We start from the raw sequence: 7,189 nt of genomic DNA, 5'->3' as shown, positions 1-7,189 counted from the left end.
TCATCTCTGACGGCAGTACTCTTTATGGCGAGTGCTTCGTGCAAACGCACTACCTGATTCTTCAAGCAGGTGATGGGGTTGTATGGCTCCCTCACTTTCTAAACGTCCCGGAATGTTAGGTAAGCTAGCTTCCATATTATCCGGGTATAGTTCCGGAATTATAGAAACATTCACTTCAAAATTCCTATCACTGGATCCAGCCTAAACTACACCTGGATGCGGTGGGTATTATCTTGCATATATCTCCTGCTGAGCAGGCTGACGTTTATCCACCTTGCGGCCCTTTCGCCCGAGTGATGATGATCATTCCCTGCTATACGTTAGACCAGGATATGGACATGTCCGACATCTGGTGTTAACCATATAGCAACTACGAATCCATCACCAATGAGCAGTACCTCATGCAGTAAACGGTAATACTCTAGTCTAAACACAACCTGAAGTTCTGTTTGCGAACCGTCTGAAGCCTAGTGTTTCTCCAGCCGGCAATGCTACATTTTTTGGGAGTTTATTTGAAGTTGTAGTAAAATTCTACCAAACGAATCCAGTGATCATCTTAGTGCTTAAAGAAAATATCGTTCCCGATTAGTGCTATTCCCGCGGTCACTTCTGTAGCTAGTAGCACTAAATACCGAAGCCAGGTCAGACTTTAAAATATAATTCATAAAATAATATATCCGCATAACTTTTCTATTTATTTTTAGCTATGATAAATGTTTACTTTTTCGTTGAATTCGAATTTTAAATTCAAATTCTGCGATCGGACACTCTTCACATTGGAAAAGGTGCTCGTGATTGATCGCGTGGAATCTAACAATTAATTTATTTTGTTTATTTAGTTTTCTCTTTAAAAAATTATATTTTTAATAAAATTAGCCTAAGTTACTCCTCTTTACATCAGCTACCTGCCAAAACCTGCTAAAATTGCATCATCATCGAACCTGAGATCTGTGATCGCAAGTCACAGTTTACCACTGGGCCACCATGGCTCATGGTGATATTTATACTACTACTACTACTACTACTCCGCTAGCTCAGTGACCAAAAGTGGGTCTTGGCCTCCGAAGCGAGAGACTTCCACTTTCCTCTATCTTGCGCCATCGTCTGCCATTGGCTGACATTCAATTCGCGCAAGTCTGCCTCAACGCGATCGATCCAGCGATACCTGGGTCTACCCACTGGTCTTCGACCCCTCGGTTTTTCCAGGTACGCTACCTTCACGCTCCGATCCGATCCCATTTGCTCCAAGTGACCAAGCCGGCGGATTCGTTGAGCTTTATATTCGCCAATGATATTCGGCTGTGCTACTATAATCTGAATTTGTAATAAAAATTATAGGTGATATTTATATATGATAAAAAATTCATCTTTTATGTTCTTAGACTGTAACTAAGGATTGACTTCAACGAACTAATATTTTATAGGTTATGCTAAAAAATCCGACTTCCATTATATCTTGCATTTGCGAGGTCATTAAATGTTTCTATTATAAATCTTTAAAATTCATATATTTGTGTTCAATTGTATGAAGTCTGTTACCGTGTTAGAAAATTGTAAATAATTTTGACGTATAACTTTTGTTTCAAAAACTTTCAGCGTTAACGAGTGAAAGTAGAAAATTTTTAGAGTTTTATATTAACACCGAGAGATGTCGCTGTTATCAAAAATTTACATCTGTAAAATTCATATCATATTAATTCAGTAAATAAATAATATTTATAACATTGAATAAGAATTATTTATTTTGTATATATAATAACAAGTAATAAAACTTATTTTAATATATTTTGGTGACTGGCTGGATCATTTAGCCTTTTTATATTTCTATTTGTTTTTTATACTTTTTATGTTGACAGTTTGTGTCGCATGACAGTTGTGTCTGTTCGTTTGTTCTGTCAGGATATTGTTACGTATTATTTTACTAATACCATATTGTTATTTTCATTTATTTTAACCTTTTATACAGTCTTCACCCTTGCTAACAATGTATTAAAACAATGTCCGTTTTAAATATTGTATTCTGTGTAAGCGAAAGTAAAAACCTAACTGTATATAATTCTTCCTAATAGCACATGAGGTTTTAAAAGGCTATTACTGTATCTTTATATATATTGCTAATAATATTAAGATGCCATTAATATACTTTATTGCGGTTATCGCTATGAAATTAGTTTTATTTATTTATTTCTTTAACTGGACTGTTTATTTTTATAGTATTTCGTCTTACCGTATATTACAATAGGGCAATGATGCCGAAATTATTGTTCCTTTTATATATTCGTTAATTTTATTATTAAAAAAAAAACTATCAGAGCTATTTATAGTTTAAAAGAAAGTTTAAAAGATTATCTCATGTTCTTAAAGAAGTCAGTATTGTAACGGTTGCTCCACAATATGTATTCAATAACATATTACTTATCCGCTAAAATTTAAATGACTTTTGAAAAATAATGACAGATAACCTATAAATTTATTTTACAAAAAGTTTCTTACTTTAGACCTTCCATTCCTTAATTTCAGTTAAAGGGTGCATTTTCATAAAAATTATAATTTTCTAAGTGAATTACACCAATACCTTGCCTAACGTTGTTTCGTTTTGCGTTTTTTTCTAAGTTGCGTCGCAGCTTAATTAGTACTAATTCTCACTATGCGACGTTAGATTTTCGAGGTTGCGTTGTTTTGGGTTCGAGTCTTTAATTTTATTTGAAATTTTCTTTTTTTTTAATGAATTTTTAAAAATAAAGATGGCAGCACTTTTTTTTTCTAATAGCGCCATGCCACCAAACCTCGGGGATTCTCTTTCTAACTAAAAATCAACGCAATTTTAATAGTTTTATTTTCACTTTGTTTTGCTAATTTTAGAGTTCAGTTTAAATTACGTGGTGTTGTAATGTAATGTGTTGTGCTTTTTTTAAAAGAGAAGAAAAAAGTTATAAAAATTTTTACTTGTTACAAAAAAGGTGAATATTATTTCAATTTGTTTATTGGCAGAGTTATATTATTTTTGTTTTTAAATGTTTACTTTGTTCAATTTTCTTTTTAAAAAGTATTATTTTCGTGACCCTAGAACCTAACTTTGATCTTTACATGGTTTGCTATAGAAAAACATAACTCATTTTGCGGCGTTTCAATTTGCGTCGTTTTTTTGGAACGTAACCACGACGCAAAGTGAGAGATTGGTGTACAACAATACAAAAAGGAGGAATTAAAATGAAACAATGAATCTCTTTATAAAATTTACATTTATTCTTACATATAGATAACTATTTACAGTGGAAAAGAATAAGAGCGCCCTGTACATGCACAAAAATATCTCATTTATTCGCTAGCTGCAAAACGCACAATGTTTGAGTGAAAATTTATACATATTTATTTTTATATATATATGAATACACAATGTTTCCCATTAATCAATGTGAAACCGAAATCGTGTCGTAGAGTAAATATAACCACAGAAAATTAATTGAAATATACTACGTAATTCAAATTATATTAGAGAGAAAAAAATTTAAAGTACAATATAGTAATCAGTACAGAGTTTGACTAAAATTGACATTTAGTCTTTCAAAATGGCTGCCGCTTATAGAAAGGTTACATATGTTGACGTGAAATTAAAAAAAGAAAAGGATAAATGAACATTTTTGATCATCATAATTGGAGGAATATCACACTGAAATTTTTTTATTAATTTTCAAAACATGACTTATTTTTTTAAATAAATTCTCAAGATTAAATCATTAATTGACCTTGATTTATGGGAAACATGTTTACAGATATACATCTTGAAACATTGGACAATACTGTTTTTTTTGTTTATATATATATTTTATTAAGTTTTGCTTTATTTTTGTGCGCAATATTATTAGAAAAACCATTCATCTTATATAAATTCGGCGCGTGAAGTATTCAAAGTTTATTGGGTGAAAGAATGTACTGTAAAAACAATTGCACTCAAGTAAAATCTTTGGTAAGGCCAATTGACCTTTGTCTCTATTTGTATATATTAGAAAATAAATTAAATCAAAATAATTTAAGACTAGCATGAAGTTAATTAATAAATAACTTATAATAATAATTTATCTATAAATATAATTAAATTTAACTAAAAATAACTTTTTTTCTAAATTATAAACTAAATCATTTGGTGTAAATTGAGAAGATCATTTGGAATGTATTTTGTAGAGTAACAAAAGAAAAAAAAAGTCGAACTGTTCATAGATTTTATATAAAATGTTCCATTTTCAAAAATCTTTGACAACTCTTTTATTTTTATAATGTCGGCTGCAGTCGTGCGAACAGTTCAGCCAGTTCGCATTGTCGCTTCACGTTTTCTTTTTTTTTAAATAATTAATTAGAAGCTTTATTTTACTGATATCGTTATTAAATACACTACGTTGCACAACTCGGACTAGATTATCGCTTACGTTTTACTGAAGCCGTCTTAAATAATTTGTAATATAATCTATTTATTATAAATTTTAAGTAATATCACGCACGATTCCGCTTCCTTCACTCGATCATCGCACTGACTCGCTGGAATGTTCCAGAATGTTCTGAGATCGTTTGACTAGAGTTGAGCGCTTGTGTCAATTCCCATTTTGAACTTTAACCCTTTAGCTTTTAGTCTCGATATCAATTAACTAAAGATGAGAAGTAACACAAACGCCGCCATTTGTACAAATTCACAGAGTTCCATTCATACGTGGACACAAATTTCAAATTGTATCCTTACATGAAGTGTATTTGAATTTAAATTAAAAAATAACTTCATTTGTTTGTGTTGGATAATATGTGATAGTTGAATTGAAACCTACTAAATCATACCTAACCATTTCCAAAGGTCCGATTTGATCGGAATTTTTTTTATTTATTTATTTATTCCCGCTAATCAACCATATTTATTAATTACATATTGTTCATACGAAATTAACAACACTGGAGGTCTTATTGCGTTTTCTATTAACTACAAATGTCGAAAATGCCTGAATACACACAATTCTAACATTAAATAATGTCAAGACTATATTGAATAATAATTTATCAATATATAATCCTTGAGGATATCACGGCGTCTTTTAAACCGGTTCTTTTTAAAACTTTACAAAATTTATTTTCATTTGTATCTGTGATATTTTTAAGCAAGCGAACTTTCTTGTTTAACCGTTCCCACCAAGTTGATTATTTAAAGTATTTATCCCGAAATTTATTTTTATTACCAAAGTGATAAATTCTTGAATCAATATAGAATCAAATAACAGTGACGTCTTAAATGTCCAGAACTTTCTACCAATACAGGTATACCCTGGAAAAAAAAAAACTCAAAAATACTACAAATAGTACGACGAAATAATTGTAAATAAATTCATAATTGATTTGTAAATGGTACAGATAGGGGCGAGAAATAACAGAAAAATCTCTACGTATACTGCTGAAGGATTTAGGACTATCAAGAAAGCAGCATTGATAGGATCATTTATAATTTGGTAAATTCTTGTTAATGAACGTATATACATTGCAAGGGGGTCTGCCTAAACTTGCTACTGGAGGCGTCAGCCCCGAGAGCCCCGATAACGCGATGGACTCGTTACTCTTCAATGAGAAGTTACATTTCTAAGTTTATTCATATTCTAATATAAACGAATATTGTGTAGATTAACAAACTAATAGAAAGGAAATGAATGGGCTGTGCTAATTTTTGTATATCAAAATCTGGGTCACCACAACATTATAATGTACATTATTTATCATCCTAAAACAAACCGATTCTTTCAAAAGAGTATAATATACAAAATTATATGTAACAATTTTTTAAATACATATTGGCAAAAATAATTAGTTTTTATAAGTCGATACTACGTATATAGTTGACGGCAATGTACTAATTTTAATGTTAATGCAATTACAATATAGCGCATTTGTTATGTACACTGTTCTATATCTTTTCAAAAACAAAAAAGACTGTATAAAAGTTGTAGCCGGGACTGACATATTTGACCACGAACTTCAACAACGAGGTAAAGAAGAAGCGATGTTGAAACTAGGTGATAAATATTTTGCCACAGTAAACCTTGGTTACTAAATAATAAGATATAGTAAAAATGATCAAATACAAAAGCATATGGATGCTATTTATATGTTAGAAGGTGGAATATGATCAGGACTAATATCTTTAAGTGTAAACTTTCACCGAAAGAGTTGATTTTGAAACTGACCATTCAACTGCACTGGAACAGAATGTAAAGAAAAAGAGACAGACATAAAAAGCAATAAATTGACTAGTTAAAAATATTTGAACTATTAGTGTCTCCAAATGTTACATTTAATGTTGGATCGCGGATTAAAACAGATGACTAGAATATAAAGCTAGAACAACAGAACCTACCAGTACCCCACATTAAAACTACATAGGAAAAAGAAGAAGATAGAATCATACAAAAAGATATTGGGTTAAGAGTGTTACAGTACCGGCGATAAATATTGCACATCGACTTTTGGAAAGAGATAGTCGGCTATTTTGGCTTCATAAAACACTATCTCTGTCCCACACTATGTGAAGTTTTGTCAGTCGTATTTCGTGCGACAGAGATAACGCTCTACGAAGCGGAAATTAGCCGATTGTCTCTTTCTATAGGTCGAAGTGCAATATTTGTCGCCGGGTACTGTAAAAAGTTATGTGTAAGATATAATATATACCGTTGGTTATACATGTAAATGTAGGACATTTATATCAAAATTCCATATATATAAACAAATTAATTTTTCCCTTGGTCACGCTGTAACTTAAGAATGACTACAGATTTCATTAATTTCATTTTTAAATTTCCTCATATATTCAAGAAGTTTCTAATATAAAAAAAATAGACACTTCAAAAATTAATGTCAATATAAAGACTCTTGTAAGTTGCATATTGGACAGTTCACTTTGAATTTTATTTGATACTCCACACGCTGTAAATTTTAAATCAATTCATTTATTTTACATTTAGATAAAACCCAAATAAATTACATTGCAATGCTACAGGCTCTAAGATGTCTGGCGTTACAAAGTCTCCCATGACAGATATTTAAGAAATAAATATATATTAATTTTATTATGTTAAGAATTGATATTGCACATCGACCTTTAGAAAGAAACAATCGGCTAATTTTGGCTTCGAGCGTTATCTCTGTCGCACGAAATACGACTGAC

Source organism: Battus philenor, unplaced genomic scaffold (genome assembly GCF_028537555.1).
Source record: "Battus philenor isolate CCGP_79_NKW_IND1 unplaced genomic scaffold, ilBatPhil1.0.hap1 SCAF_26, whole genome shotgun sequence".
Classification (NCBI taxonomy): Eukaryota; Metazoa; Arthropoda; class Insecta; order Lepidoptera; family Papilionidae; genus Battus; species Battus philenor.
Note: the sequence above shows the minus strand (reverse complement) of the source record.